This window comes from Pongo abelii, chromosome 4 (genome assembly GCF_028885655.2).
Source record: "Pongo abelii isolate AG06213 chromosome 4, NHGRI_mPonAbe1-v2.0_pri, whole genome shotgun sequence".
Classification (NCBI taxonomy): Eukaryota; Metazoa; Chordata; class Mammalia; order Primates; family Hominidae; genus Pongo; species Pongo abelii.
The window spans coordinates 68,892,904-68,915,547 of NC_071989.2; the positions used below are offsets into that span (position 1 = coordinate 68,892,904).

The window sequence follows — 22,644 nt, forward strand, 5'->3', positions numbered from 1 at the left end:
GATATCAAGGATGAGTCAAAAAACAAGACGGACATATGCCAAACTATTTTATGTGAAGGGTAAAATCTGTATTTCCATTGATTACCAAACTGAATTTTGCACAGGTAAAAAGCAATGGTGTCACATAATCCTGCATCTTATCAGCTTTCACATCTCATGCTTTCTTTAATGAATATGGTGTTCAGATTATATGGTTAGGGAAAGAAGAGGCTAAAAATGCCTACCTATCTAGCATGCTGAAAGAAAAATTCTAGAATAGAAAGGTTCTCTTTTCAGGGTAAGCCAGTCTCTAGAAGTTAGAGCTTAGGACAATTTCTAGGGGAAAAATTCTTGGGTGATGCTAGTTATAATTCTATGCTCCATGGAGCCTTCAATTAACTGTGTATTTCTTAGAATTCTCCCTTTAAAATATATTCCTCTTCAAATTGATGCTATGCCTCTTTTAAATGGGCCACCCTGTATATTCTGAATGAGCTTTTTCCAGTAAAGAACTGTGTTGATGTAAATCTACGTTGGCAAGAACGTCATCAGAGTCAGCCGGGAGTGACAGGCATGTTCTAGCCAATTCTGGACAGTGTGTTGAAATATGCTTCCCAGGCAGCAAGAGCAAATGCACAAAAGCAAGCCCACATCTTGACAGGGGTGACGTGCTGATCAGCAAAGCCCTGGCTCTGTGAGAACATAAAATACGCACCAGGAGCATTTCTTGAGGAGAAGCCAACCAATCAATCACAGCAAGAGCCACATAATCCTTACAGGTTAAAAGGTGCCAGAGCTTACCCTTTTCCTTAGGGCAAAAAAAAAAAGAAAGAAAAAAAAAATGTTTCTACATGTTGCTTGCAGGGCGCACTCCTAAGACACAGAAGATTGTATTTCCTAATAACAGCCAGCCAGTACACTTAATATAAGTGTGCAAGCAGGCAGTAAGAAGCAACAATTCAAACTCCAAAGAGAAAGCTATACATTTCATATTTGTTTTATTAACAATTATGATAATGAAAATATTCCTGTATAAATGTTAAAACCTGGCATCATCTTGTAAAAGTATTTCATGCCAACACATAAAACCTATTTATTTAAGAAAAGCAATATCATTGTGATAATTATGTGTATAAACTGTTGTGACAAATGCAATATATATATTTTTTCAAAAATATTTTTCAGTTCTTCAATATCTAGGCTGAACATCATGTTCAAGAACAGGATTTTGTGTCCAATTCATGGAAAAAATGGCAATTTCATATTAGAAAATCTGTGCCAGGGCTATACATCTGCAAACTAGCAATTTTCCAATTGTTTTACTGTATCTTCTGTCATCTGTCTCATTCTTGGAGCATACATACACGGCCAAGATGTGAGAATAATATGACTTTACCAGACAGGAATGTTGAAGTGAAGATGACTGGGCAGACCTGGCCAGTCTGGTACCCACCACCTCTCCCCTCCATTTCTATAAATGCAGTGAGGATGAATTACTGTTTCTGGAACTAATTAAATAGACCAAAGAAATTGGCCATCCCAGCAGAGGAGTTTGTGCTTGTCTGACTACACGGGCTTAAAACCAAGGTCCTTGTCTTGAATACACAACCGTCACCACACAAAGTCCAAGACTGCCAGGTCATTGCTCATCACCAGATGGTTCTGTAAATCCCCTACTCTGAAATCCCCAGCCTTCCCCAATTTCCACAAACTCGCCAGTGTGACTCCTAGCGTTCAGTCTGTCATCAGCAAAATCTCCTATATGCTCCTGTATCTTCAGCATGTTCTCTGACTTTCCTGCACCGTCTTGCTCTGACACTACTGGCTGCCCACTGAGGATACGGATTTACTTCAGCCCTCTGATGCAGTGGCTATTTTTCCTTCCACATGTTTGTACCTCTGCCCCTAGTGAAGTAGGAGTCTTTCTCATTCTTCTCTGCTGCTTCCAGACCATGATCTCTTCCTTGCCCTAAAATGTCATCGTAACTCTCATCATTAATCTGCTCCCCTCCTATTCCAGTTTTCTACTGACCCCCAGGTCTCTCCTCTCAGTCTTTAAACATTTTAGCCCTGTCTCTCTCCAGCGCAAACTCTTACATAACTCATAATGATCTTTTCCTCCCACGGTCTCCCAGTTTCTGGATCTCCCTTCAGATAATCTTATCTGAAACCTCCTTTCATTACCATAAGGAAGGCCTTGCCATAACAGATAACTGTGCCCCATAACCACTGTTAAGCATCTCCTTCTAGCTCATCCCCTCCAGTATTCTGATTCCAAAAATATTCCAAACCCAATGAGTCCTCCAGTGCATTGACCTTAGAAGTTGTTCTGATCCTCACCAAACTTATATCCCCTTTTCCTTAGTGAGCTTAGAGTAAATACGGCAGCATAATCACTTCTTTGCATATCCTTTTAAAACTCAGACTTCACTGAAATACCTCACCTTGTTAAACCAACCTTTTTCAAACTGTGCTTGTTGTGGCCTAAACAGTCAATGATAGTTGAGGAAAAACACAACCATGATGACTTTGAATTTGTAACTACTGGCCTGAGGTGGCTCCTTAGTGCAGTCTGGGAATTTCACATTTCTCTAGACAAAGCACTCTCTCCTCCCAGAGATGATGGATCATTTCACACCTTCTCTCTCCTCAAACCCCCAACATCTGTTCTCTTTCTCTCTTTACATTGATGAGCTTATTGTTTTATCACAAAATAGAAGGAATTAAGAGACACTTTTCATACACTCTGAAACCAGATCTATCAAGATACTGACCTTCTATACTCTCAGACTCTCCTACTCTTCTTTCTCATTTATTGTGAGGACTGAACAATCAGCACTCCCATTAAGGGCAACTACTTGGCTTGTGCACTGTCTGAACTTCTCCCCACCCCTATTCCCCCAAAGCCTCCTCAAGAATATTGCTCCTGCAGTTGTCCCCAATTTCTCATGATCAAATGTCCCCTTTCTACTGCTTCTTTCTCAAAACCATACAAACCTAATACAATTGACAACACACCCTTTGCCCATATTTCATTTTTCTTCCTATCCCCTCCAACTGACTTTACAGCAAAACTCCAAGAGTTAACAATTGCCACCACTTCTCCCATCATCCCTTGAATCCACTTGACTCAGTCCTTTTATAAGGAGGCCTTCACCTCCAGATACTCACACCTTTGAGTAGTCCTCTCTCACACTGTACCAGGGTTGGCACATGTGAGCAGAAGAATATGGCAGAGTAATAGTGTGTTGCTGCCAAGTCTCTGTCATAAAAGTCATTGTGGCTTCTACCTTGCACTCTCTTGAATCATTGACTCCTGTGCATGAGGTAAGAACACCCAGCCATTCCATTACTGGGTATATACCCAAAGGATTATAAATCATGCTGCTATAAAGACACATGCACACGTATGTTTATTGCAGCACTATTCACAATAGCAAAGACCTGGAACCAACCCAAATGTCCAACAATGATAGACTGGATTAAGAAAATATGGCACATATACACCATGGAATACTATGCAGCCATAAAAAATGATGAGTTCATGTCCTTTGTAAGGACATGGATGAAGCTGGAAACCATCATTCTCAGCAAACTATCACAAGGACAGAAAAACCAAACATGGCATGTTCTCACTTATAGGTGGGAATTGAATAATGAGAACACTTGGACACAGGAAGGGGGACATCACACACCGGGGCCTGTTGGGGGGTGGAGGGAGGGGGGAGGGATAGCATTAGGAGATATACCTAATATAAATGATGAGTTAATGGGTGCAGCACACCAACATGGCACATGTATACGTATGTAACAAACCTGCACATTGTGCACATGTACCCTAGAACTTAAAGTATTTAAAAAAAAAAAAAAAAAAGAAAAGAAAAGAAAAGAACACCCAGCCCTTTGGAGGAGCACAAACAGTGAGGAACTGAAGTCTTCTGTCAACAGCCAGTGTAAACCAAGGCTGCCTGCAGACAGCACCATCTTAGAAACTGATCTTCCAGCCCAAGATACGGTTTCAGATGACTATAGCCTTCACTGACAGCTTTAGTGCAATTTCTTCTAGGAACTTTAGTCAGAACCAGCCAGCTAAGCTGCTCCCTGATGTCTCAGAAACTGTATGCAATAATAAATGCTTGTTGGTTTAAGCATTGGGGAAATTTGTTATATTCCACTCTAGTCAGTCCTGTATCATCACTACTCTACTGATCGACTTGTGTTGTATGCCACCAATTGGCTGCATGTTGCCAATGCAATGATCAATTCTCAGTTATTTTAGTTGACCTGTGAGCAGCATCTGCCACAGTTTATCACTTTTTTGTTGTTGTTGTTTGTTTGTTTTTGAGACAGAGTCTTGCTCTGTCGCCCAGGCTGGAGTGCAGTGGCACGATCTCAGCTCATTGCAACCTCTGCCTCCCGGGTTCAAGTGATGATTCTCCTGCCTCAGACTCCCCAGTAGCTGGGATTACAGGCGCCTGCCACCATGCCTGGCTGATTTTTGTAATTTTAGTCGAGACGAGGTTTTGCCATGTTGGACAGGCTGGTCTCAAACTCCTGACCTCAGGTGATCCACCCAAACTGCTGGGATTACAGCCATGAGCCACCATGCCCAGCCATTTATTTCTTCCTAAAACACTTTGTTCATTTGGCCTCCAGATATCACTCTCAATTTTTCTTCAACCTCACTGGCCTCTCTGCTGAGTTTTCCTCATTTTCCTGATTTCTAGATTTTAAAGTGCCCCAACTGTCTCAGGTCTTTTCTCTATATATATTTGCTCCCTGAGTGATTCATCCAGACTTATCACTTTTAATACCACCTATATTTTAATAACTCTCAAGTGTTCATCTCAAGTGCTAATCTCTGCTCCAAACTTCAGACTCATACATTCAGTTATCTAAGTGAAACCTCCATGCAGAAATCTAAGAGGCATCCCCAAAATAAATTTTTTAAAACTAAACTCCTGATCCACCTCCCCTAAAAATGCTCCTTCCACAATCTTCCTCAGCTTGACAAATGACAACTGCATTCTATCTGTTGCTAAATCCACAAACGTAAGAGTTATTCTTGATTCTTCTTTCTCGCTCTTCACATCCAATGCATCCACAAATTCTGTTGGCTGTGTCTTCAAATGGTAGACAGAATTATGACCATTTTTTTTTTTTTTTACCACTTCTACTTCTCTAGTCCACACTGCCATTACATGTTACCTAGGTTACTTCAATAGTTTAACTGGTCTCTGCTTCCATTTCCCCCACATCTTTACTTTCTACACAGGAGCCTGGATGATTCTTCCAAAACTTATGATAGACTGTGTCCCTTCCTAATACAGACATCCTACTACTAACACTTTTTGCTTCAATACATCACAGTAATCACCAAGGAATGACCCAAGTCTTTACTACAGGCTCAAAGCACTATGTGATCTGATGCCTTTCTGTGGCTCCTACCTCATTTTCTATAACGTTCCCCCCTCCCTCAAATACGCCAATCACATACTTGCTCAGGGCCTTTGCACTTGGTATTTCTTCTGCCTGAAATGTACTTCTCCTGGATAATCATATAGCTCGTTCAGTCATCTCTTTCAGATCTCTGCTGAAATGTCTTACGTACAACTCTGTAACTCCTTACTCTGACTTATTCTTCTATACTGTACTTGTCTTTCTTTGACCCACTGGAATATTTATTTGTGTGTTGTCTTCTCCTTTATTAGAATATGTGCTCTTTAGCCTGGTACAGTGGCTCATGCCTATAATCCCAGCACTTTGGGAGGCCAAGGCTGGAGAATGGCTTAAGCCCAGAAGTTTGAGACCAGCCTGGGCAACATAGTGAGACCCCCATCCCTACAAAAAATAAAAAGTTATCTAGGCCTGGTGGCATGTGCCTGTAGTCCCAGCCACCTGAAAGGTTGAGGTGGGAGGGTCTCTTGAGCCCAGAGCCCAGGAGGTCAAGGCTTAGGTGAGCAGTGTTCATGCCACTTTACTCTAGGCGGTCTGGGCAAAAGAGTAAGACCCTGTCTCAAAAAAAAAAAATATATGCCCCAATGTAGGGAAGACTGTCTATTTCATTCAGTTCTCTATCTCCAGAAGAACAATAGGTACACAGAAAACACTCAAATTATTTTTTGAATGGATGAAAAGAAAATAGGATATTTAGCTCCTGACTTTCACCTTAGTGAGCTAGTGATAAAATAAAGAAAATTACCTTCAGAGTAAGATGGTTTTCTGTGTCCAGCCCCTCAGAACTGCTAGATGTGTTCTAAGAATTGTGTACTTTTGCAATTCAGTAAGAAGGAAGGCACAGTCCTCATGTAAATAATGCCTCGGTTCTATGCATCAGAACACAAGTGCCACTAGTAGAATTAACACATCTGATTTGAATGAAAACATCATTGTGTATTCTATTTCAGAAGGATTATCTTGGGAAAAGTAGAAGAGCAGTAGCTAACTGAAAGATGTTATAGATTGGTCTAACAGAACTGAGTCTCAAAGTCCAACTATTGAAAGTGTTCAGTGCACATATTTGTGGCTTAGCAAGCTTAGCATGGGGTAAGAACTCAAAATGTCACTTCCTGTTATGTGGAGTGAAGCTGTTAGGAAAGATAACATCATCATGTTTCTTTTATACATATAAATCCCTGGTGTGTGTGTGTGTGTGTGTGATGAGAGAGAGAGCGAGCGAGCAAGCGAGAGAGAGATGTTAGCAATCCTTCAAAATCTGATTCCAACCTACCTTCCCTAGAGGCACTCAAACTCACCTAAACCCCATGTAATCCCCATATTTGTTCACACTATTCCCTTGGTGAGAAAACACCTCCTGTCACTTCCCCTCCTTCCGTACTTCACTCCAGTTCTCTCCCTGCTGAAATCTCCCATGCTTCACATTCATATCAAATTCCTTCCTAGGCCCGTCTCTGTAAAATGTGATAATAAAACCTAAACCTAATCAAGTTGCAGTGAATATTAAATGAGATCATCTAAGACAATGCCCAGTGTGGTGCCTGGGACTTCTTTGTGACTATTCCATCTCACTCACGAGGTCTTAAGTGATTCCTAGTACCAGATACAATCTCTCCCTCCCATAAATTCCAACCACTCTTTATGCTTAGTTATGGCAACTATTGTTTTATGGTTGAGTAATCATATTCTATCACCTGTTAGATCATAATCCTTGAGAACAAAGACAATGCCCCAATAACATCCCATATAGTAATTTGTACAGTGTAGACAGAGTATGTGAGTCAAATTAAGCTTCTAGATTTTAATAGGCTCAGATCACCTTCAGTGTTCTATCAACAGTATGTTTACATTTTATTTGAAAGTACTACTGTCTTTCAAGAGGTCTTTTTGTTAAATATATCATTAAAACTTTTAAATAATTTTATGAAACATGTATGAATTAGTAATAGTTCCACTTACAGATGAACTTAATTGTGATTGGTGGAATTTAAATAACCCTAGCATCCCACAGTGAGTAGCAGAGTTGAACTATGCAATAGATTTCTGAACCTCTTTGTATATCACAAGACTGTGCTAGGTGCTATGGATACACCTGTGAATGAGGTGGAACTGGTTCTCCCTTTCACAAAGTTTACTCCCTAGGGCAGCAGTTCTCAACTGAAAACAATCCTTCGTCCCCTACAAGGGAAAACTGGCAGTGCTTGGAGACATTTTGAATTTTCACCTCATGGTGGAAATTAATGTCATCTAGTGGGCAGTGGCCAGGGATGTTCTTAACCTCCTACAATGCACAGGAAAGCCCCCACCACAAAGCATTATTCTGGCCCAGTCATCAGTTCTGCTGAGGTTGAGCAACCCTGCTCTAGATTCGGCTTCAAAAAGAAGGATGAGAAGTATCCATAGGACACAACAACACATAGGGTTGTAGAGATAGGTGCAGAACTGATGACAGATGCTTAGATGCCATGTTAAGGAGTGTGAACTTTATCCTACAAGGCAGGGATTGGCAAATTACGGCCAGTGGGCGAAATTCAGCCTATTTGTTTTTGCAAATACAGTTTTATTGGAACATGCTAATGTCCATTTGTATATTTGTGGCTTCTTTTGTACTACTGTGGTAGGGTTGAATAGTTGCCCCAGAGACCATAGGGTCCGCAAAGCCTAAAATATTTATTTTCTGGCCCTTTTGCTCACCTCTGCTATAGACAGTGGGCAATCAAAGCAGACGGCAGGATAATTAATGAGACAGTATAAGTAGGACGTCCTTAATGGGAAGGGGCTAGTGGCACAAAGACAAGTTAGAATGTTATTGAAATAGATCAAACACAAATCTAAGTATTAAAATACCTGGTGGTATTGGGAGTGAACAGAACAGCAAGAGATAATAGATGAAATAATCCATAGGCCTAGGCAGAAGGAAGGCAAGGCAGAAGTCAAATATGATTTTTTGTTTTTTTGGGAAGATAATGGCCAGATAAACAGAAGTAGAAAAATCCAAAAGGGGGGCACAGTAAGCTTGGTTTTGCGCACATTAAATTTAAAGTAAGAGTGGATCTTCCACGTGGAAATATCCAGAGGAGGCATATGGAACTTGAGCCTGGGAAATGAGGTTTAAGGGTAGAGTTTTGTTAAAAGAGCTGACAGTTGGAATTGAACAGAGGAGAGACACTTGTGGTGCAGGGAACATACGAATAAGGTCAAAGGAATAATTATGGAACCAGGGGTACTTTGAATTAAGGTGCTGGAAACAGAGACAATGAAAAAAAAAGGGAGATCTCGTATGAATAAAGTTAATCCAGTGAATGAGACAGTATCAACAAAGAGGGGTGAGCATCAATTTCAAATGCTAATAATATTTTGCCATGACTAATACTGTGCGTATCAGTAAGTGACTTTAAATGCAAAGGCAATGCTGCTTTAAGTTTGTTTGTGTACCTACGAGTTCATTTGCAAAGAAAACTCTCAAGATGAATGTAAGACAATGTTTGTCTTTAATTTATAGCTGGTCCAACTCTGACTTTTCTTGAAACTTCTGTTTTTTTTACTTCAACGCATATCATTGTCTTCTGAAGTTTCTATCAACAGTGTAAAATGAGGAGCTTATGAATAAAGATTTTAAGGCCAGGTACAGCGACTCATGCCTGTAATCCCAGTACTTTGGGAGGCTGAGACAGGCAGCTCTCTTGATGTCAGGAGTTCGAGACCAGCCTGGCAAACATGATGAAACCCCCTCTCTACCAAAAATATAAAAATTAGCCGGGTATGGTGTTGCATGCCTGTAATCCTAGCTACTCAGGAGGCTGAGGCAGGAGAATTGCTTGAACCCAGGAGGCAGAGGTTGCAGTGAGCTGAGATTGTGCCACTGCACTCCAGCCTGGGCAACAGAGTGAGACTGTCTAAAAAGATGTCCCTTTAAGACAGTTTCTCAACGTATGGCTTCCACATCACCTGTAGGGCTTACAAAGTCGACTTTTTGGGCATCACATCAGACCTATTGTGGGTGCAGGGCTGGCTTCACAGGTGTGACCTATGAAGGTGTACAGGATCCTACTCTCAGAAGGGCCTTGTGCTCGATTGAATGCAGAGCTGTTGCCATCATGAAATTTGTAATATTTATTTGCATAAGGAGCCCTGTATTTTCACTTTACCTGGGCCCTACAAATTACGTAGCCAGTGCTGTAGGAGCATTCTAGCATGGAAAGAAATGAGTTTACAGAGTAAAAAAGATTACAGAGTAGAAAAATGTGGTTCCTTACTTAGCTCTCATTTATTTGCATTGAGATATACTTTTTAAAACACCCATGTTTACACTCTTTGGAAGTAAAACTTGGAATCTACCATTGGCAGGTAAAGAATTTTCCATAGAACAGTCTTTTTTTTTTTTTTTTTTTTGCATCTGTGCAACTACCAGGTAGGAACTTAATAATTACAGTGTGGGAAAACAGAGTACCAACATACTTTCTGCTCAGGGATTAGCATCACCCAATCTAAGTTCAGTGTGTTTACCTGCAACTAAGGGATTGAGAACAGAAGAACTTCTGCAAGAGCAAATGTCTTTCTTCCTATGGTGGAAGTATCAGTGGTTCAGGTTGGTATATTAGATGGTTTGAGATTGTACAAAGATGGTGTTTGGCATAGCTGATGTGGCTTATTGAATTTTAAAATGTTGAATTAAATAAGGAGAAGGTTATTTCCTTTCCAAATCCCTTTCAGTCATTCTTATTACCTTAAGAAGAAAGACTTAATTGTGATCTTTCATATGTCTATATTATTTGCTAAATGCCATTTTAAACAGAGAACAGACCTCGGGCTCAGAGTCTTTGGAAGGTCATGGTTATCTAGCTAAACTTGAATCTATTTTTCCTTGTTTATTGTATATTTTTTCAATTATCTTCTATGCATAATAAATGACGCTAGTTCCAAATTACAGTAATATACAAAGTTTTATTTTTAAACATATGGCCTTTTAAATAAAAATGTAAGTCTACTAGAAATACGAAATGCAAACAGTATAAATGGCCCACAGTTGTACCTAAAATTGTGAAGGTGATTCAAGAATGATCAATGTGTTAGTGAAACTGCTATTCTTATTAGTAAGAGGGCTTTATTAAAGGAAGCCTGGTTCTATTCAGAGGAGAACTGTAGAAATCAGCCTTGTGCATTATCAGCCTGTAATTCATATATATTTTAGTTATTAGTATCCGTAAATCATATGCTGTTCTATTTGGCACTCACTCAATAGAAGGTCATAAAAAAAATCACACTGCACAAAATAAAGCAAAGTAAAACAAATACTATTAACCTAAAGAAGGCAAACAAGCAGTAATGATAATCCAAGTAATCTTAAGTCAGAAAGTTGCTTGCTTCAAAAGGTCAACAATACACACTTCACCATTTATAAATGTGAAATTAGCCATGTAAGAAAATGAAAAACAACAACAACAACAAAAAACTGGTACCCTACTAATAACATAAAGAGGAAGCCACTTTATTTTAATAATAACTAATTTAATCAGAGGGTTATCTCAAAAGGGTAATGGGGAAAAATTGGTCTGAAATTACTACAATTTAAAAATGATATATGTATAATATTTAACTGTATAAAAATATTTACATTAAAATAATATTTCTATGCTAAACCCCTTCAAAAAGGTTTTCTATTATTTAATTTTAGTTCTTCTGAAGATCTACTTTGGAAAAATGGTACTTAATTTCTGCCAGTTAAAATTTCTCCAAATTAAAACACGGAAAATGAAACTATGAAGGGTGTTTTTTTGCAAATTTCTCCTCAAAATCTTGATATTTCTTTTGTAAGCTTAGGTCTTAATATATAATTTAACTGTTATAAATTCTAAAAGATAAGGATTAGTCATCAGAATTTAACAAGCTAGTTATTCAGTAATTTCCCAAGAATCATAGATACATTTATACAGATTTTTTTCAGAAATATAACAGGCATAAATAATTTTCAAAGTATAAGCTAAATATTAAAATGCATGTATTTGACAAATTATTGTGACAGAATAATAAGATACAGAATTCATATACACCAAAGCCAACTATACCAATCTATGTGGATGTAAACCCAAAACACACACACACACACACACACACACACACACACACACACACACACACTGAGTCATGGTGACAAAGTCCACACAAATGGTTAATCATTGAGTTCAAAGTTTCTTTCCACTATGGCAATCAAAACTAACATCACCAAGACTTCTAGTCTGGAAGGGTATGGATCCCCCTGGGTGTTCAGCATAAAAGACACAGCAACAGAAGGTATGTTTCTCAATTGATCAAAAAACAACTATTTATTGAACGTATATTATTCAGGTGGCACTTGTACCTTCACAGTGGATACAATGATTGATGAATGTGGAGGTTCTTACTTTTTTTTTTTTTTTTTTGAAATGGTGTTTCCTCTGTTGTGCAATGGTGCAATCTCGGCTCAAAGCAACCTCTGCCTCCCAGGTTCAAGCGATTCTCCTGCCTCAGCCTCCCGAGTAGCTGGGATTACAGGCACGAACCATCATGCCCAGCTAATTTTTATATTTTTAGTAGAGACGAGGTTTCACCATGTTGAACAGGCTGGTCTGGAACTCCTGACCTCAAGTGATCCACGTGCCTCAGCCTCCCAAAGTGCTGGGATTACAGGCATGAACTACTGCACCCGGCCGGTTCTTACTTTTTAGGAATTTACAGTCCAGCTACATATTTGAAATACAAACATGAACTAGAAGACAGCATAACATAGAAAATGACAAATAAATGTCAACATATTCAGTGTGAGAGCCCAAGGAAAGAAAGATTGCACCCAATGAAGGTAGGTAGTTTTGGCCCTGTATACATTTGCTTACGAAAACCAAAAGTCAGACCACCAACTCAAATGTTTCCACTTTGTTTGCTCTTATTAAAGCTTACACTTTTTAAATTATATTGAATCAAAGAAAACACTCCGAAACACTATTTTTGAGAAGAAAGACAACAATATTAGCTTCTAGTCCCAGAGATATTTCCATTCTAAAAGGAAATATCTCAAGTCAAAGAGACTATTCTATAATGTGGAATTTGGCATGAAGGCTGGCAAAGTGTAAATGGAAGGATATTGTTTTGAGGTAAGATGGGTCTTGGTCCTCCTCTATCTGGCCACCTAGGTCACTCAAAGACAGCCTGTGAGTCAGGCCAGATCTTGTTACCAAGCAGTTTGCTGTTCTGTTGCTTAGTGACTTGAATCAGCCGGCCATCATTCCCAGCTGGCTCTTCTAGAGTCAAACCTTAATAGATTTCTGACTTGATCTTTCTCCTTAGAGCTCAAGACTTTTATTTTTTCTTTCCCTGAATGATTGACTATAAAATTATTCTCTGGTTGGCTTTGTTTTTACACCTCTTATGTAAAAACAACCCTGAATCAAATGTTCTCCATTGACCCCTTTTCACCAAGGACATATATTTCTCCTACACACACATATTTTTATAAGAATATTTTTATAAGGATGTCAACTTCTATACAAGCCACAAGTGTAAACTAATAAACTGAGATTCCACACCAAAAAAGGGTTCTGTCTCTACCTTTCTGTTAACTACTATTTTGTAAAATCTTTGAATATTCATTGTTATAACTTCAATATACATGCAGGGTAGGGTAATAAATGTGAATGTGATTCTTAGCCCAAAGGAAGGTGATGCTGAAAGAAAGAACACAGGATGCAGAGTTAGGAAGACTTGGGTTCAAGTTTTAATGCTATTGGTTTCATAGCTGTCTAGCTGAAAGATCTTGGTTATGCAAGAACTTTTTCTGGGCCTCAGCAGCTGTATATGTAAAGTATGGTTAATAATACTTACATCCAACCTTGGTTGTTTTAAGGGGTTAATGTACACAAAGTACCTGACACATGGCAGGAGCTAAATCATTGATGTCTATGTTATAATTAATCTAAGGTTATAAAGCTATATTATTATGAACCTAAGTTTTTTTATTCCAAAATGAAATCATGTAATTTCTTCTCAGGTCAACTTTTCAAGATCTCCTTTTGAGAATAAGTGCCTCATCTGAAATACTTGGAGAGTATTTATATCCTTAAAACTGCACATAAAATGATTTTTCTGTTTTGCTTATTTACAGTAGAAGAGACTGATGTGTTAAGATGGTATAAAATTGAAGTCTAGTAAAAGAGAATTTTAAATTAGAATCTTTACAGTGATCTATATATTTCCCTATCTGTTACCTAAAATTATGCATTTCAGATGGTGGCCTAATGTGAATACCACCAATACCTTCATTCTGAAGGCCCTGAAGCCTATTTATGAGTCACGGAATTATTAAATAATTCTGTTTCCTGTTTTTACCCATGTAGCATCTACCTTACTTTCTTATAGCAGCAAGTTGGAACTTGTTTCTAATTGCTTATCTTAAATAGACTGTAGTTTGTTATCACTTTATAAATTTAATTAGTCATTACATTTTACTTGTAAATGCCAAATGCCTTTATAACCATATGACTTATTAATAGAGTCTCCAAGTCAAAAAGGTTGAATAACTAAGGTCAAGTATCAAATGGCCAGAAGACCTGGAAATATGTGATTTCAATATACTGAATGAATCACAGCTTTAAAAATATGATTTTTTAAAAAGCAAAACCATTAAAAAAAGACATAATTTTGCTACATTAGAGATAGTAAAGCTTCTTCCTGAAAGTGCTACTTGAAGAACAAATTTGGTAGCTTCCTATCTAAGAAAAAAAAAAAAAGTGCTGAAACTCCTTTAGTTATCTGAATACATAGGAGCTTTTCAATTATAAAGAAATTTACACAAAGAATAATTTTTTAAAAATCAAAGCCATGATTTACATTATTTTATGAACTTTAAGATTCATGTTTTTATTTTCTTCTTATCAACATTTCTGCCAAGTTTGCAAGAAAGACCGTGTCTTCTTAAGAAGAGATTTTACCATCAGTAGCAATGGCTTCAGCTCGTACGAACAGGCTTCACATCCTTTCTCTTTAAGATAAATGTCAATGGTCATGGGAAGTACACATGAATAATAAGCTGTGAGGTTATCCAAGGTTTTCTTCACTTTTTTCTCAATGCCAATTGTCATAATGTAATCCCTGTAATTCCTTAAACATGACAAGCCAATCGGCATGTTCTTTAAAAGGAAAATCTTCCTCAGGTCTTTTGATTTTGTGGAAAGCCAACTATGCCTTTCAAATGGTACAGACACCCTCAACTTGTAGCGCCTTCACCTACCATGATTCCCACAGAGGGCAACAGCCAGTTATGCCACAGACATGGCTGAAGGTTAGGGCTGACTGGTCTTCCCCCAACATTCCAGCAGCACTTCCTGGTGTGCTTCTCAGATGATTTCCCCCAGAAACTTGCTCCCCACCTTCTGGTATTACACTTTGCCTACAGCCCTCCTCTGGGTTCCTAGCTCCCAGGAGACTGGCAGCAATGCTCTTCTCCGGGTATTTTTACCATAAGAGACAGAGAAAAGATAACCTTAAAGCTAAGCAGGGCAGAAGTAAGAGAGATGGAACGAGGGAGAAAGAGACCTCAAAGAGAAATCACTAAATAATGGCTTTGAAAATCTACTCAGTTGTTTGTGTGTGTATATGTGTATTTTTACTCTACAAACTCTAAGTGGCTGTATTTCTCTTTTATAGGTGACAAATGGTATCTTTCCCCTTCTATGACTTGCAAATTTATAATATATTTCTCTCTTAACAACCATAAAAACAACTACAGTTGCTGAAGAAATAATGACTCAGAAAGCAAATGTTTACTTTTAAATATGAGCAACTTTATATCTAATGCCAATGCCTGATAAAAAGAAATTCATAGTAAACAAAAAATATGGCCAAAATCACTTATTTAGCTTCCTAAACACATTTAAGATTTATTAAAAGTCTCCTAAAAGGCCTTTTGAAAGTCCACCTAAATAAATTATTTTGTTGTTAAGATTGTTACTAAGTACTTCTTCTACTGTTGGATATGTTTTAATTAAAAATACATATGTGTACACAAGAATTATAAAAATTATACAGTTGAGTATTACCTACTCACCATGATTCCTAAAGATATCCTACTGCCTAATTTCACTTATATACACGCTGGAACATTTTCCTCCATTTGGTGCATCGAGCACGGTATAAATTGACAATGTTTTCATCTAGTCCTTAATCAGGAATATAATCCCCATGAAATTACTTATATTAGAAAACTGTATTTGGTTTTAATTATATTTGGAATTAAAAATGTTTTTGAGAGATATATCATAAGTAACAAACCTGATGCATCTTAGTGAATGTTACCCATGAATATTAGTTTTTAATGGTTAATGTTTTCAAAGTAGCTTGAAAATATTTCACTAGATAGCCTAAATTGACTGTTAAATTCAGGAAATTACATCTTCATATCCATTATAGTAAAATGACTCAATGTTTTTCATTGTGACATTCACTTAGATTGGAGTATGATACTGACAGACTGTAGTAACAATATTTTAAGAGTATAAACAGTAGGGTTTTTGGAGGCAAATTGACATAGAGTTGTGCATTGCTTATTCTAAGTTCTGAGAAATGTGTCATTAGGCAATTTCATCATTGTGCAGACATGTTAGGGTGTACTTACACAAACCTAGATGGTATAGCCTATTATACCTAGGCTACATGGCATAGCCCATTGCTCCTAGCCTACAGACCTGTACAGCATGTTATTCTACTGACTATTGTGGGCAATCATAACACAATGGTTAAGTATTTGTATATCTAAACATAGAAAAGGTACAGTTAAAAATACAGTATAAAAGATAAAAAATACAGTATAAAAGTATAAAAGTGTATGGGGCACTGACCATGAATGGAGCTTACAGGACTGGAAGTTGCTCTGGGTGACTCAGTGAGTGAGTGGTGAGTGAATGTGAAGGCCTAGGACATTTCCACACCCTACTATAGACTTTATAAACACTGTACACTTAGGCTACACTTAATTTATAAATATTTTTATTTCTTTGATATAAGTTAATTTTGGTTACTGCAACTTTTTACTTTATACAACTCTTAATTTTCTTTTAATTTTTGGCTCTTTTGTAATAACACTTAAAACACTAACATCATACAGCTGCACAAAAATATTTTCTTTATATCTTTATTCTGTAAGCTTTTATTTTTATTTTTATTTTTTACTTTTTAAATATTTTTGTTAGAAACTAAGACACAAACACACATTAGCCTAGGCTTACACAAGGATAGGATCATCAGTATCATTATCTTCCTCCTCCATATCTTGTCCCACTGGAAAGTCTTCTGGGGCAATAACACGCATGGAGCTGTCATCTCCTATAAGAACAATGCCCTCTTCTAGATACCTCCTGAGGGACCTACCTGAGGCTGTTTTATAGTTAACTTTTGTATATAAGTAGGAGGAGTACTCTTTAAAATAATGATAAAATACACAAATACATAAACCAGCAACATAGTTATTATTAAGTATAATACATAACTATATATGCTATACGTGTATAGGACTGACAGCACGGTAGGTTGTTTGCACCAGCATGCCCACAAACACAAGAGTAATGCATTGTGCTATGGCTTCACTAGGTGATTGGAATTTTTCTGGTCCATTATAATATTATGGGACCACCATCAAATATAGAGTCCATCATTGACTGAAATGCTATTACATGTGTGTACTGTTGAGCATTTTAAAAAATGATCCAGGTATATATAAATATGTGTGTATATATGTAGGTATATAGATATATATATGTGTGTGTATATATAGGTACATATATGTATATACATGTATACAGGTACCTATATGTGTATATATGTATACAGGTACATATATGTGTATATATGTATACAGGTACATATGTGTATATATGTATACAGGTACATATATGTGTATATATGTATACAGGTACATATATGTGTATATATATGTATACAGGTACATATGTGTATATATGTATACAGGTACATATGTGTGTATATATGTATACAGGTACATATATGTGTATATATGTATACAGGTACATATATGTGTATATATGTATACAGGTACATATGTGTATATATGTATACAGGTACATATATGTGTATATATATGTATACAGGTACATATGTGTATATATGTATACAGGTACATATATGTGTATATATATGTATACAGGTACATATGTGTGTATATATAAGTATACAGGTACATATGTGTGTATATATATGTATACAGGTACATATGTGTGTATATATGTATACAGGTACATATATGTGTATATATGTATACAGGTACATATGTGTATATATATGTATACAGGTACATATATGTGTATATAATGTATATAGGTACATTATGTGTATATGTATATAGGTACATATAGGCATATATATGTATATAGGTACATATAGGTATATATATGTATATAGGCACATATAGGTATATATATGTATATAGGTACATATATGTATATATGTATATAGGTACATATACGTATATATGTATACATATACACACATATTTTATATATATATTCACAACTCAATTCCTATGCTATGTACTAAAAAAGAGCAAGCTGCTCAAGGATATATATAATATATATTGCTTGCTCTTTCTCATTTTATAGTATGGCATATTATGGTAGATATATATACATGTATCATCTCTATATATAAAATGGTAAACACACAAACAGGATGCATACATATGAAGTTAAAAGATAATGACATTCAATGAAGAACACACTGATTTCAGGATCCTCTGCGAAGGAAGAATAGGATGGGTGATAGCTTTAGACATTATCTGTAACATTTTATTCTTAAAAAAATAAAAGAACTGATGCAAACAATGACAAAATTTTGGCATTTAAAAAATCTGAGTCGTGGATATATAGATGTGTATTATAAAAATATGAAAAAATTATAACTTAAGTGATTATAATACTAAATTACTTTTTAAAAGAATATGTGAAGATAACAGGTTTTATGATTTAAATATGACTAAACAGCAACTTTTAAGTTCCCAAAGACTGAAAACCAGCATTTCTACCTTGTTCTTCTAAAACTTTATTTAGGCCTTACACCCCAAAACTGTGCTTAAAATTCAATGAAGAGAAAAGCCTGAAGAATGTGAAGAACTTCCTGATTTCAATTTTCCTGAAATAAACTAGTACTGGAAGTTAAGTTTTCTTCACCAGAGATTCCACTGACTTCGTAGTTACTGCTGATGATAGAGGGAATCCCCTACCAGATGAAATCTGAGTCACGTCTATAATCACTAGAACTACAAGGCATTACATGTTAAGTAAAAGCAGTCAAACAGATTAGTGAAAAGCAGAGACACAAGAGAGTTCTAATCCTAACAGATGGTGCCAGACCAAAACCAGTGCTCAACACATACTAGCTAGTGATAAAACTATTACTAGTAAGCATTGAGAGTATCAGAGACAAGAGGCGCAATAGAAATCTGTTCCTTGAAAGAAGGAACAGATTACTTCCAGTTGGGAGAACTGGAGGAACCTTTTAGGAAAACCAGGAATTTTAAAGATGTATTTTTACAGTGGGCAGAGAAGAGACACCAAACCCCACAGTTCTGCCTCAGTAGTATCTCTCCTTTCTGCCTTCTCCTTTCCTACAGTAATAAAACTGACATACACTGGTTTCTTTCAACTCTTGTCTCTTCACTCTAATTCATCCACAAATGACTGACAGAGTAATCATCTAGAAATTTAAACATGATCCTAAAGGTTCATGCAGACCAAGGCTGGAATAATGGGCACAGAGCGCATAATAAAAAAAAAAATTAGCTTATAATGACACCCACTAAAGGTCCAGCCCTACCCAACCACTTAATTTATACATAATTGTACTTAATTAAACCACAACCCCCAATAGATACCATTCCTAGAAAACTGAGTAACGGGGAAACTGAAGCACACGTTAAGTAACTTGACCAAAGTCACACAATTACTAAATGCAAAGTAAGAATTTAAGTTCAGTCTCTTTTCTAACTGCTTTGGTGCTGAGTGACACAGCACCTAGAGTATGGTGTCAGTTCAGTAGCTATTCTTTAAATGGATCATGAAAACCCAAGAGAAGTCTAGATAAAAACTACCTGGTAAATATAGCATATAGAAATGAAATAACAGGATGTTTACTTAAGAAAAGAGAAGTCCCTCTTTTTTTTTTTTTTTTGAGACAGTCTCGCTCTGTCACCCAGGCTGGAGTGCAGTGGCACAATCATGGCTCACTGCAACCTCCGCCTCCTGAGTTCAAGTGATTCTTGTGCCTCAGCCTCCTGTGGAGCTGGGATTACAGGCACGCATCACCATGCCTGGCTAATTTTTTGTATTTTTAGTAGAGACGGCGTTTCGCCATGTTGCCCAGGCTGGTCTCGAACTCCTGAGCTCAGGGACTCCGCCCTCCTCAGTCTCCCAAAGTGCTAGGATTATAGGCATGAGCCACCGTGCTTAGCCCAAGAGAAGTCTTTTTTAAGAGCATGAGAACACTAAAATATTGATTAATTAATTTGTTTACAGACATTTATTAAGCTTCCACCATTGACCAGCCATCATGCCAAGCATGGGTATACCAAACTGAATGAACAGGGCCCTGGTTCTCTGGTGGGTTACTCCAAGCCACTTGCCTTAGGGCTTCACAATGGAAGGGAGCAAAAATTCAAGCTGTAGGATTCCCAAAGCAGATCTTGGATCCATGGATGATAGTTACAGGGAAGGAGACTTCTACTGTTTAGAAGCAAGGTCTTTCCAATCAACAGCCCTATCAAATAACAGAAGTGCTTCTGTATAATCTTCATCAAGGAGGTTTGACGAGAGGTTCAAGGACTTGTTATTACAGATGTTATTCTAGGAATTCAACCATGGCATATGTTATTACAGATGTTATTCTAAGAATCCAACCATGGCATAGAGGGTAAATCAGATAGCCCTTAACATACTATATAACCAAGATAGGTTAGCCACCAGCACTTTTACCTTATGCTTTGGAACAGAGCTATGTTTCCCAGCCTCCTTTGCAGTTAGATGTGGCCATAGAACTGAGTTCCAGCCAGAAGAATACGAGTATAAGTGACATGTGCACTTCCCGGCCTGCCTGGCAAAAGCTCACACACACCATCCTCTTTCATGGTCTTTCTCCTGATTCATCTGAGCCTGGCGACCTTGGGAATCACATGTCGCAAATAATGGAACCACAGGACGGTAGAATTCCAGGTCCCTGAGGCACCCAGTGGCTGGGGCAGGCTGCCTCCCCACAAAAAGCAGAAGCAAGAAATAAAAATTCACTGTGCCAATCCAATGAGATTTGGAGAATATTTTGTAGAACAGCAAGATTATCTTAGCTAAAACAGATGCCTTCCAATATTATTGATTTATTCTACCATGGTATAAATTATTGGAAACCAACAAACGGTTCTTGATCAACTTTGTAATAATTAGGTACAGAATAAACATGTTAGACTCAGCAGGTATTAAATGTATGCATAGCGAATGGAGGGGAATACCAGGAGCAGGAAACCAACACTGTGAGGCAGTACACTGTAGTAGCAACAAATTAGATACAAATATATTTATATTTATGTCAGAACAATTTGAAACATATTTTCAAAATTCTCCATAGTGCTTAGTACAAACTGTGAAAGCACAAATGAGATTTTTGTCAAAAGATGCCTGTGGATATTATGAACGTCTTGGGGCCCATTCAACCAATATGGAAAACTTGAGATACTCTTTCCAACTCCCTTGCCTGATGGTTTTAGTCCATAGGGGAATCTGCTTCCTTCTGAATTACTGAAAATCGATACCATGATTTTTATTTCTGGTTTCCATTGCTCTCTTTATGCTTTTCTTACTGGGCTGTGACCTGATACACTAAAATGAAATATTGATAGAAATTGTGCTCATGAAGTTTTTCCAAACAGCACCAGAAAAGGAAGTGCCAGAAATGTCAGAAGAAAGCCTATTTTCATGGGATTTCCTGCCTTCGTTACATCCCGACATGTCTAAATAGTTCAGATAACCTCCAGCTGAACTCTAGGTTGCTCCACTCAGACAGAAATCAAACAGCTGAGTTGAGGGCCACTCATTCAGCAATAGGTGCAATTTAGGAACTGCAGTGATAAAGCAGCGGAACCAAAAGGGACACTGGACACGGAAATTCTGGTCCTGGCTCCGTAGGAACTCATGCCAGCTCTCCTGCTCTGGCACCCGATGCCTGGCCTTGAGCCAACCTTCTCCTTCAGTGCATCTCCCAGTGTTTATTCATGCCTTTCTTTTATTCACTGTTTGTTGCTCACAATTTTTTCCAAAAAAAAAAAAGTCTTCCTCAAAGAGAAGCCATCATTTCCCAATAATTTCTTTAAGACAGAAAAAGTCAATGTTTGTCTCACTCCTCTTATGGCCATTATATCAACCAAACTCAGAAATGCCATCTAGGTGTTAAAATCTTGGGGACAATAAGAACACCTTCCCAGTCAGAGATCTAGCTACTTAAAACCAAAGTTTTGAGGTTGGTCATGTCTTTGGGTGTGACATGCTTTTTTATTTCCTTTGTCATTGACTTTCATCTATAACATCAATGCATTCCTGAGCACGGTCTTATCACTAGTTTAGATTTTAATTCCTTTTTCTTTTTGCTGCTTTCCTCCTAAAAGCCTTGTTTCTGCTTTTTTTTCCTCCCATTGCTAACGTACATACTGTTTAGTTAGTTATGGCAAAACTGTATAAAAATTATTTAGTCATACAGTTTCTCAACTAACACACTCATTCTTTTTTGTTGTTTTCTTTATCATAATTTATACTCATCTTATCAAAATGTAGATGTAATGTATAGAACCTACTACTACCTGAAATTATCTAAGTGTGTAACATAGACCCTAGTACTCAGACTTACTGATCAGAGCTTGGAATGGCCTCTACTCAGGCAGAAACTCCAAATACTCCAAATAAGATGGTCTGTTTTAATATTCGAGTTTTTCTTCTTCTTTTTTTTTTTTTTTTTTTCAAGAGCAGGAAAAGATCACGAATCCTCCAGAAAAATACATGGAAGCATATGCATGAAACAAATTCACCCATTATAAAGAAGATAAAAATATTCACAAAGAAAATTAAAAGATTGGCAAAATATTCTAACTATCCAAATTCAAAGAACACAACAATACTACCAAGTACCAGCCTGCAA

General features: G+C 37.3%; 1 protein-coding gene across 4 annotated transcripts in view; it reads right to left on the reverse strand.

Annotated features, from left to right (window-relative positions):
- Positions 1-22,644, reverse strand: part of PDE4D (phosphodiesterase 4D) — a 1,542,529-nt gene that overhangs the window by 774,058 nt on the left and 745,827 nt on the right. The gene's annotated exons all lie outside the window — the stretch shown is intronic.